We start from the raw sequence: 13,139 nt of genomic DNA on the forward strand, positions 1-13,139 counted from the left end.
CGTTTTTCAAGAGACCGTGTTGAAATGACGTAAACACGGACGGACTACTTCCACATCCCTGGGGAAACCCCTGGGAGTTCCCCCGCACGAAAACATACAGAAGTGTTGTTTCTCATTATTTAGACCCTTTAATCTTGAACTTAGCGGTTAAGCATACATAAGTCAGAGAGTTTGATGCATGTCCGTCCAAGGATACCCTCGCTACTACCCATCTTAGAGAACAAAACGAAGAAAAGCACATTCAAACTACCGTAATAGAACTACGGTAGTAGAACTTCGGAAATCTGTCCCGTCACTTTGACGTCTTGGCCTTGATGTAAATATATTACGACGCACTGTAATGGTTTGTTATATTGTTTCGTTTGGACAAGTGTTACACGATGAAGTGACAATATAACTGTGGCATGTACGTATTTCTTGTCAATATTCATATAACCAATGTCAATGAATAGCCGTTTCATTTTATTGAACTAAAACTGAATACATTACTTTAACAAAATGGATAATATTTTTCGTTAAATTATATGCACACATTTCTGAATTGAATTGTTTTTTAATTTCGTTTGATATACAGTGCAGTGATATCTAACAATTCGCCAGGTGCGCGTTTGTCACTTAAGGATTGACTGTGTATTTTTTACGGTTCATTGAGGTATGAATCGAAAAACCGATGTGCAAACTGTATGAATCCGCGTACAGTCAATGCTTATAATTAAATTCGACAACGTAAAACATGTTTTATCTACAATAGTTTAACCCAAAACAGTTGCATATATCAAAACAGACAAAAATGACATTGATAAACATTCCAGGTGTAGGAATACAAACAGTGGCGTGACATGAATCAGGTGATCGTTTAAATTATGCACATAACTTGACACGCCTACACAGTCAGTAGCCAATCAACGGAGAGTGGGATTAAAACAATGTTCATTGGATCTGCCAATTAAGGCAAGAGGCGAAAAGAACTGCAACAGTCAGACTGTAACGAACCGGAAGAAATATGTCCAAGAGAAGGCGGCTGTTTCAAATAACATGGTCATTTACTGCGTGGTTCAAACATTCCTTCCCTGATTACGGTAAAACACAGTTGGAGAAATGCTAGTTAGCAATGAAACCCAAAGACATGAAAGTTGAACCGAGGCGAGCGGGAAAAAAAACAGGCGAGCGAGCCTGCACGTTTGCTGTTTCATTCATTCCCGGCCTTCGGTTTCAAAGGGTAGTTTGGACAATGAATATGCATGAAAGTCGCTAAATGTCCTGTGCATGACGATACACGTGAGCAGAAAGGGAATTCCCTCGACTGTAAAATTGGGATTCCCCGACATTCCGCAGTAATAAAAGTAGTGCGCCGCGGTGGGCGTGGCTTAATTTTTACATTCATTGGGAAATGAATGCAATAACACGTGACCAATTCACCTAATCAGAATGCTGGAATTTCCATGAACACAACGAAAATTTAATTGTAAACAATTAACGAATTATTCCTCTCGTGTTGCATTATAAAATCAATGGGTTCATTCTTTTTTCAATATTGTGATCACAGGATATTAAACTGTTTACTTTATTTCCTCAGGAATTGTAAAAAGTATAAAAAATAAAACCCATGCCAGGTACCCCGTTGGTTCAACCTTATACGATTATCCTGATAATTTTATGACGAAAAAGCGTCAAATTCCGTTTTACACATTGAGATTTTCCATACCATGAACGAAAATTAGTGGAGAGATATATTAATCAAAATACCAGTGTCTTCGTTCTCCAAAGACATAAAACCAGCCATGACGTCAAAAAGAATGGTGATATATTTTGGTTTTTTCTTACATTTGATGATAAGACTAGTGCTCCATTAATAATGGTGCAACATTGGTCAAATTACACGTACACAATTAGGAGAATGTTGGAATCTAAGGACTTAGTTATAGATAAGATAGGACCATCCATTTCTCTATTACCTCTTTTCTATGAAGTACCATTTCATAATTTCTGATGGGTTTTTTATAACTAAACATACACAGTTTCAATATCGATATTTGTGTTGGAATAGTTTGGTTCTTTGTGAACAAAACACCACGAAAATATATTGTCCTTACCCACAGCCAATTCTCACCAAGTGACCTGAGTTACAATAAACTTGTGCTAAGCATAGCGGAGTTATACCCCCTTTTCTTTGTAAGCGTGTAACCTCTCTGTCGCCGTTTGACGTCATAGAGAAAAATCAGTTTTCATCATTTACGGCATGCTATTTTCGGCATTGAATGTATGTCGTTATACATACGCATATAACTCCATTTGATATGTAGTTATGTTGTTCAGTTATTAGGCAGTATTTTGTTCGCTCAGTTTCCGTAAAGCTTCTAAATATAAAAAAAAATCGTCGCACAGTACGTTTATCGGTGAACGATAAAAATCGGAGAAATTTACTGTTTTCAACGCAGAATAAATTCTCGGACAACACTTAGAAGTGTTTTTTTAAAACCGTTTTAATATTTGCAGTTAAATTTACACCATCAAATAGGACAACCTTCACTTTTCCGATCTTAGGAAAATGTGCGTCAGAAAATAACTCGGCATCCAGATGGGTTTAAATATATTGAGCTGTATAATTTACTCAACCGGTTTCACGAATGTGGTACAGTTATACCGAATTCGAACATTATGACGTCACAATAAGATGCATAACATTGTGTGGGACAGGTGTACGACACATACAGAAATACAGACATAAGTATTGTAGTGGCAGTAAAATGTGCAATAATTGTATGAAATAATTGAATTATTTGAGGCCATTTAGTCTTGGTTTGAACGTATTCATAAAATAACTTTCTTTCATCTTTCTCAGTGCATTTCTAAAACGGGAATAATCTTTGGTGCTTTATTCCTGGCACATTGATCAATATGTTGACTGAGTGGGATACACCGTCACGAGGGGTCTCTTATTTGTTGTTGGTTGACTCTCACTCTCGTAGTGTTGATTGTGTATCACTGATACAGACAGTGTTGATTGTGTGTCGTTGATACAGGCAGTGTTGATCATGTGTCACTGATACAGACATTGTTGACTGTGTGTCACTGATACAGGCAGTGTTGATTGTGTGTCACTGATACAGACATTGTTGACTGTGTGTCACTGATACAGGCAGTGTTGATTGTGTGTCACTAATACAGACAGTGTTGATTTTGTGTCACTGATACAGGCAGTGTTGAATGTGTGTCACTGATACAGACAGTGTTAATTGTATGTCACTGATACAGACAGTGTTGACTGTGTTTCACTGATACAAACAGTGTTAATTGTATGTCGCTGATACAGGCAGTGTTGAATGTGTGTCACTGATACAGGCAGTGTTGACTGTGTTTCACTGATATAGACAGTGTTAATTGTGTGTCACTGATACAGGCAGTGTTGACTGTGTGTCACTAATACAGGCAGTGTTGATTGTGTGTCACTGATACAGGCAGTGTTGACTGTGTGTCACTGATACAGACATTGTTGATTGTGTGTCACTGATACAGGCAGTGTTCATTGTGTGTCACTGATACAGACAGTGTTGGATGTTTGTCACTGATAGAGACACTGTTGATTGTGTGTCGCTGATACAGACAGTGTTAATTGTGTGTCACTGATACAGACAGTGTTAGTTGTGTGTCACTGATACAGACAGTGTTAATTGTGTGTCACTGATACAGGAAGTGTTGATCGTGTGTCATTTATACAGTCAGTGGTGATTGTGTGTCACTGATAGAGAGTGTTGATTGTGTGTCATTGTTACAGGCAGTGTTGATTTTGTGTCTTTGATACAGACAGTGTTGATTGTGTGTCATTGATACAGACAGTGTTGAGTGTATGTCTCTGATACAATGTTGATTGTGTGTTACTGATACAGGCAGTGTTGATTGTGTGTCGCTGATACAGACAGTGTTGAATGTGTGTCACAGATACAGTCAGTGTTGACTGTGTTTCACTGATACAGGCAGTGTTGACTGTGTGTCACTAATACAGGCAGTGTTAATTGTGTGTCACTGATACAGACAGTGTTGACTGTGTGTCACTAATACAGGCAATGGTGAATGTGTGTCACTGATACAGGCAGTGTTGACTGTGTGGAACTAATACAGGCAGTGTTGCTTGTGTTTCACTGAAACAGGCAGTGTTGAGTGTGTGTCACTAATACAGGCATTGTTGAATGTGTGTCACTGATACAGGCAGTGTTGAATGTGTGTCACTAATACAGGCAGTGTTGAATGTGTGTCACTGATACAGGCAGTGTTGATTGTATGTCGCTGATACAGGCAGTGTTGAATGTGTGTCACTGATACAGGCAGTGTTGACTGCGTTTCACTGATACAGACAGTGTTAATTGTGTGTCACTGATACAGGCAGTGTTGACTGTGTGTCACTAATTCAGGCAGTGTTGATTGTGTGTCAGTGATAAGGCAATGTTGATTGTGTGTCACTGATACAGACAGTGTTAATTGTGTGTCACTGATACAGGAAGTGTTGATCGTGTGTCATTTATACAGTCAGTGGTGATTGTGTGTCACTGATAGAGAGTGTTGATTGTGTGTCATTGTTACAGGCAGTGTTGATTTTGTGTCTTTGATACAGACAGTGTTGATTGTGTGTCATTGATACAGACAGTGTTGAGTGTATGTCTCTGATACAATGTTGATTGTGTGTTACTGATACAGGCAGTGTTGATTGTGTGTCGCTGATACAGACAGTGTTGAATGTGTGTCACTGATACAGACAGTGTTTGATTGATAGAGGCAGTGTTGATCGTGTGTCACTGAATTCTCATCTTATGAAAATTTTGAGTTTTTCTCCCAGCAGTTTCTCTCGGCCATCCAAGAATCCACCAATAGATATACATGCTTGAACGCACGATGACCCTAATGTGCAACCATACATTCTTATCAGGTGGTATCCAAATCTTACCATTATTATCATATCATATCATCTACATGTACTATGTGGACTAGCACAGGTCTTTCATGTTTCCATTTCGTGAGATAGCGAAGGTGAGATATTTGATAATACTTCTGTAATAGGCCATGCGAAGCGCCTCACCCCTTTATTGACCATTCGCTTCCTTGAAGCCCTGTCCGATGTACCAGATGCCCCATACGTTTAATTGCCCAATTCATATTTTTATTATAAAAAGAAGTCGCCATCAGATTGATATTGTTTGATCATTTTATTGTTAAATAGGTTATACGAACACAATAGCACCAGTTCGGATAGGTTGCACTTTCATTTGAATTATCTGGCAAGTCGTATAAAGAGATAAACATACTGTGTGTTCGATGTAGAGCGAGGTTACCTGTAGATTTGGTTCCTGGTCGTCTGCTGGCTTTGCACAACGCTAGGTGCCGCACTGAAATGACGTCGCGGAATCAAAAACGTATACATTGTATTAAAAGTGTCACAACGATCTTGATTCTTCACACAGTGTAACCAAATTGTATAACATTCAACTCGAGTACGTACATTCGGCAAATCCAAAGAATCTATGCACTGCCTGGATATCGGTAAAAGTGCCGGTATTGTAAGTTTGCTACTTTTCTACATTAATCGTAATATCGAAGCAACCGAATGTGGCAAGTCAAGTAAGCGCCCTTATTTGAAATCTTAATGACCAATAATTGTTATAATTAGAAAGTACATATCCTAACGGTAATAGACAATAGGCGTTTATGTCGAGGCACACATTCATTTAGAATTTTCCGTGAGCTCTATTTACTAAAAAAATTCCCGATGAAATTTTCAGTACTTTTATGTCAAAACAAAATTGACGGAAGTGGTCGTGATTTGTTCAAACGCAGACTGTTTCAAAGATTATGCTACAATACGAATGACAGTTTGTATTGATGAAAATCCGGTTACGTCAATTTATGTTTCAGTGTCAGCGTTCTTTCAATAGTGATAGTTACGTGGTCTTCAGCAACCCCTGCTTGTTGTAAGAGGCAACTAACGGAATCTGGTTCGCTGACTTGGTTGATGCATGTCATTGTATGCCAATTGCTTGGGCCCCGTGAAGGTTCCAGGGTAGAATAGGTCTTCAGCAACCCATGCTTGCCGTAAAAGGTGACTATTGCTAGCCGTAAAAGGCGACTAACAGGATCGGGTGGTCAGACTCGCTGACTTGGTTCATGCATGTCATCGATCCCAATTGGGTGGATCGATGCTAATGATATCAATCACTGGATTGTCTGGTCCAAGCTCGATTATTTACAGAGCACCGTCATATAGCTGGAATATTGCTGAGTGCGGCGTTAAACAACAAACCAAACAATTGCGTGGATCAATGCTCATGATGTCAATCACTAGATTGTCTGGTCAAGACTCGACTATTTACGAAACTGTTGTAAAATTACATCTTGATAATTATGTTATTTCCCTGTCAATCTTCTGTCTTTGCTTAAGACGCTCGATGAAGCTGGTGGGACAGCGTGGGTATATAGTGTTGGAAACAGTCTATTCCAACATGCATGGTTACGGAGTTTCACTCAGGACAGTGGTTGTGTGAAAGTGGGTATATGTCGCATTAATCAGAGATTGTACGACTGCTTGAATTAGGTTTGTACAGTTGATTTGTCTTCAAAATGATTTTGAAATATATATATCATATCATTACTAAATGATCGTTGACAACATTTACTGTCAGTCGGTAATTGTGCTGTTGAGACCACCAAGATCGGAATTGTTTCTAAAAGGACTCTTTCCAATTCTATGTGAAAAGCATCAAGTTCAAGGCACCGCCCGTTTATATGTTTCTATGCTACATGGTAAGGCTGCTTACAAAGTTGTCAATCCTATTGATTTAAGTCATCAGAGGTAAACGCGTTGCCTGTCGTAACTTCTATAATTCTGACGAATATACATACAAGCTCACAATCGCATTGGGAATAAGCCCTCACTCAGAAAGAAATCAACAGTTGCTTTCGTTAAGTATTGATTCATCCCATGTCACAACAGCAGCGATGGAGGCAGGGGCAGCTGACAGAAACATTAGATGACGTTCTGAAACTGATCCTAGTTATTCAACTCAACATGATGTTCATGAACTAACAATGCGCAACTATTTGGACGTTGCATACTTTATTGAAACCAGTGTGTAAAGAGTGAGTGAGTTAAATTTGTACATCGCATCTGCAATATTGCAGCCATATTGCGATCAGTGTGTACAGACGCACTGTCAGCGTGAATTATTGAGGCATAACAATTACATCTCTCTTCTGACATTCAAAATTATTAATTCAGGTAAACCATATGATTTTTTAATTTACACAAATGATCAATATTGTTTTAGAAAAAAATACAAATATAATGTTCGTTATTAATAATTCACATATGTGTAATTGTTTTGTATAATATACTGACGGACAGACACATTAGTTTATTTAAGTCTCACACTGAACATTATAATACAGTATTAAAACATGACACTCTTTCTATTGTTATGAGAGACGATGCACTTATGTACAAGAATTACTAAAAGTGTTTGTTTGTTTGTTTGTTGTTTAAGCGTGGGTTGCTGAAGACCTATTCTCTACTAAAAGTGAGACTCTGTATTGATATGACAGTATAAGTTTAAACGAACACGAGTATGTATGAAGTAAAAGGTCTTTTGTCGTCATAAGATGCATATTCTGGACTTGTTCATGGCCATTTCAACTTGCTGCCAATCACAGAGAGATGCACCCCTGTCAAAGTCAAAACTTTCTTTGCAGGTTTCGTACATAAAAATACACATTTTGTCTGACATGTATCACAGTTTGTTCTTATCCGAGAGTTGATTAAACTCCTAAAATTTAGTTAAACGGAATGCATGTACATTGGTAAGAAAATCGGGACAGTAACACAAAACAAGCAGTTGCATCTTTCGTTCACCAGGGGGCATGGGCGGCCCAGTCGTCTGAGGCGCCGCGATTCGCGTCCCTTGGCCACGCCCGAAACCTATGATTGTGGGTTCGATCCGTTTCGCCCCGATTATGTTTTTACGTTTCACAGAAGTGGTAAATGTCTGACACCTGCATCACTTCGGGCTTTCCTCCCACATTAAGCTGACACGCCGTAATATAACTGGAATACTGTTAAAAGCGGCGTTCAACCCAACTCACTCACTCACTCATTTCGTTCACCAACAAGACCCTGTACGAAACTGACGTTTGTATGACTCTTGGGCAAATAAAAACCCACAACAAATAGTGCTGGCGCAACGGGAAGACATCCTGTTTCTGAAATGTGTTTAAAATGCAACGAAGCAGTAAACGCGGGCATGTAATACACTTCCTTGTCTGTCCCCTAACAAAGAGAGTCAGAAAGCAAACAAGACGCCACACAAATTTTCCTGGGGATGACGAGGATGGGCCTCACGGACTTCCTTGTACAAGTCTAAATCGAAAATGCATCAATAGTATTATGTTTATGAGATAAAAGACGAAGAAATATTTCTTAATCATTAGACTGTAGCTAATGCATATGATGACATGAAGTATTCAATGTTTCTCGGGTAAACTCTGACCGCAGTTTTGTCTGTGATTGCAAGCATATCAAATTACACAGTTCAGTAAAGAGTAACATAATGAGACAGCGAAAATAACGAAAACTCAAATGGTAGTGACGTTTTGTACTAGGTTTCTAAATTGTTAAAAATAAAGCTTTGGATGATATCTTCACTACTCTTGCATTTTGTTTATGCATACGGTATTCAGCGTTATCATTCCTGATTATTTCGTTTTCTTAAAGCCTCGAGAAGATCTGGCATCATCACTAATTGATGCATAAACACATGTACATGATATTGTCGGAATTGTACAACGGTTTTAAGTAGATATCTAGAAATGGGGGCAAGGGTGACCCAGTTGTCTAAGGAGCCGCGATTCGCTGTACTGAGTTGCGTCCCTTGGGCACGCCAGAAACCTATTATTGTGGGTTCGAATCCCGGTTCGCCCCGATTATGTTTCTAGGTTTGTCAGCACCACGTCCGAGCTCGTGGGTTTCACCGAAGTGGTAAACGTCTGAGACCTGCATCACTTTGGGCTTTCCTCCCACATTAAGCTGACACGCCGTGATATAACTGGAATACTGTTAAAAGCGGCGTTAAATCCAACTCACCCACTCACTCACTCACTCACGCACTCACTCATAGAAATGAACTTATTATTACCATGAATGTGTTCTCGTTCGTTCCTGATCTATCCAAACATACACATGCATAGCTTCCTGTTTAGTTCAAGGTATATCTCGCTGTGACAGGCTGCAAGTTTAGATGGCCACCAAGTCCAGAGTGATACCATCAGCCTGGTGTGTCGCCTCACAGCAGGTTCAACAATGAAGCGTTCCGCATAACAGGACATGAGCACCTGCATGTTTAGGTTGACTGCGCGCAGTAAGATAATTTAAACTAGTGTGCTACCCTGCGTTCATGCTGTCAGAGATCAATCCATTTATCTGTAAACTCATCCGTCCACCAGACCTTTTTCGCCCTTTTACGTCTATTATCAACATCTGAGGCTATTGTGATCTTCTTGTGACGTAGCTTTATACTTATTTGTTCCTTCACGACGATACAGATACAGATACTATCTCTCAAAACCTGCATAGTCTCAGGAGACCTTATTAGCTGCTCGGGAATACGTGTGAGGTCATATGATGGACTCTGTTGTATAATCAGTATTACATGACTCAAACCTTTGTCAACATGGAATGATCAGGGACCACGCCACAGCCACAGCTACCACAAACTCTGCTGACAATCTCACTTGCACGCACTACCTTAAACGTTCCATAACACTGCAGATCTTCGTGGGGAATTATGTAAAAGTCAACCACAGGTGAGGCACGTGTAGAAATGGAAGTAAATTCTTTTGGCGTACAATTTCTGCTGTAAAGAACGCCAATATTGGTTTTAACTAAAAAATCAGATAAAATATCACGATACCTGTTTCTAGTAAATTTATCCACATCTTTCTCACCTAAACAATCTATACCTTCAATATAATTCGACATATTCCAATTCTACAATTCTACATATTGTGACACTACCAGTCTTTTGAAATTCATAAATGTTAAACAACAACGAATCAAGAAATTCATAGATATCAACACGTCTCCTTGAGTTTTCTGGTGGAAGATAACATAACCCTATATTATGCTGAGACTAAGACAGTTTATCTGTAAGGGACATCCCGAGTATACCATCGTACGTTATATCTAAAACATGAAAATCACATGTATGTAACAAAGAGTCCTTCATGAGAAAGCCGACCCCACCGAACCCTTGCCTGGCCCGACGGTGGAGGCTGGTTCTTGTATGTCCCATCCCCATGTATCCAGGGACACATATGGCGTCCTCACCTTTTAGATGTGTATCGGCGATACTGATAATGTCAAGTTCACAGTCCTGAACACATTAATATCGAAAGATATGACTGTCCGAATTACAGTCTGAACTCCTCCAATTTACTCTGAATGTCCAATTTGACCTAACTTCTGCGTCTCTCTCCATGTCGCGTCTGGTTATCGCTCCTCTCCACTCTGTGCCATTCACCACCACTTGAACGTCGCTCCACGTCACGCTGACGTCGTTGGCTCTGCTCACCATCGGCTCCCTCCTGATTTTACACGATCCGCCCCCCACCCCACCCCCGCACCTGTAGTCTGCTGTCCCCAACGGCGTGCACGAGGGTCCGGAGATTTGTGTATTTCACGCTGCTCATCTGGTGTGTTGAAAGGGACTATGAAAACGTTCCTGAAATTCTTTGAGATTTTCGGTGCTTTCTTTTTCTTTAATATTTCTAGTCTCCGGTCTTTAGTCTCACACGTTGCTATGACAACACCAGGTTTCTTCTTATTTGCTGACTGCCGTCTCTCTACCTTAGTGAATTTCACATTTGACATTTTCATACCGTCCCTAAGCACGGACATCACTTTGTTGGCAGTGCTCTCTCCGTTGGTTTCTTGAATGTTCATGAGTACGATCTTTAAATGTGTGTTATCTGTTACTTGCTCATTTTCATTTGTGCACGCCTTTTCCACGTCTTTCATTCGCTGATCAAGCTCGTCGCCCTGTGTTGCAATTTCTGCTCGCATGTTGTTGATTTCTTGATGTATTTCTCTACGTAGTTTTGTAGTGAGTCTCTGTTCCAATGAGTCCAGCTTGACGTCGATAGATTTCTTGAGATCTTCAATGGCCTCCAACACAATACGCGTCTGTACATCGGCAACGCCGTTGTTTTGTGGCACAGCTCTCTGACAAAGTATTTTCCACACATTAGTTTCTGCATGGGAGACATGTCTGTTTCTACTACTTTGTGCTTTGGAATTAGGATGTGCGCACGGTTTACCTAGAGGTTGCTCTGTCTGTTTCTCTGTCTGTCGCTGAACATTGTGAATGGCCGCCATTACAACCTTCACCTCGTCTGAACTATCTTTCAGGCTGTCGATTACGATTTCACCCTCCATCCAGATGAATGTGGCGATTAGTGTGCAACTTCGTTTAAATATATCATAAACGTAATTAATTTACCATCTGATCTTGTTCTTGTCTTGTATTGCCTTGATAAAAACTGCATAAAAATTCGAATTTGACAAAGCACCCGAAAACACGTCTTGTTCAGTGGACGCATGCGCATGAATCTTCATGACTTCGGGCTCTTCTCCCACATTAAGCTGACACGCCGTGATGTAACTGGAATACTGTTAAAACGGCGTGAAGTCCAACTCACTCACTTATATCTGGATTTTAAAGATGTATATATTGTCCATAACCATGTATTATTATTTTGCAGAACTGAGAATAGTTTGCATCAAATTGTGTACCGTGATATATCAATTGTTATTTGTTAGATGATGTTTTATATCTTCAAAACTTGATCCTCAGCAAACTTTGAGTTGTATATATCACCCCCTGAGACATTGTGCAGACATCCGCGACGTACATGTTGACACAGCCTGTATTCAAATATAATTCACTTCCTGGTCACGCTAGCAACTGTACAAACATAGCATTGTCATGTGCATAGGATACAGTTCGTCATGCACTGATATTGAGAGTCCGCATAGCATTAGTCATAGGGGCACTGAAAAAGGATTCCAGCATAAATAGCATGTAGTTTCTCACAAGTATGATAAAGATTTGATATTTTTAGTTAAATACAGTGTCTCATCATTAATTACGTCATAAAGGTATCTAAAAAGGTATATAAATAATGTTTAATATACATAAAAACATTCTTCTTGTACCAAAGCATTGGTGTATTGTCATTTCATTTCATTGTGCCCTTTCAATAAAATCATTAGAATGGTATACATCACACACCCAGCAAGGTACAATAAAATTAAGTAGATATAGACAATCTCACCCGAGTGAGTTTAGATATCAAATATTTCAGTTTGTAGACAGCAATAAGCAGTGTCTTTAGTGTAAACCGCACTGCCAACACCTTCAGTAGCAGAGCTCTCAGTGATGTCACTTGATTGTGAAGTCATATGCACGGTTATCTGCACTGCAGATATAGCTTAATCTCACCCAAGGGATATCTCTTGTTGCAAACAGTTTTAGATGATACATTTTTATTACCTTTTTTGAAATTATAATAACACTGATTCTAAAGATTTCATCTGCTTTTACACATTAAGTAATTTGCTGGAAACATAGATGCCTAAATAAGTTTTATAACCATTTGTAGAACCTGTCCCTTTTAAACAAAATACATAAAGGTTAAGCCTGATAAATATATGATAAAAGCCAGACAAACAGATAATGAAAGCCAAATAAACAGATGTTAAAAGCCATATAAATAGATGATAAAGCCATATAAATAGATAATAAAAGCCAGATAAACAGATAAAATCATGGTTATAGATATGTTTGTAATAATCAACGATTATCAAAGCCAAACATATCAGCTGTACTACAATTAACGGATATGTATTTACAAAGGTTGACATCATTAAGGGTTTTAAGGAAATGCAACCCTTATTTACAGTTTTCATATTTCTAAATTAATACTGAATGCAACCATACAAACATACGCATAAATTACAGCTCATTTGGATGCAATTCTGATAAATTCTTAATTTGAAAAAAACAAAAACATATTGGAATAGATAGAACTCAAGGGATATGTAA

This window comes from Haliotis cracherodii, unplaced genomic scaffold (genome assembly GCF_022045235.1).
Source record: "Haliotis cracherodii isolate W230 unplaced genomic scaffold, xgHalCrac1.p SCAF_3, whole genome shotgun sequence".
Taxonomy (NCBI): Eukaryota; Metazoa; Mollusca; class Gastropoda; order Lepetellida; family Haliotidae; genus Haliotis; species Haliotis cracherodii.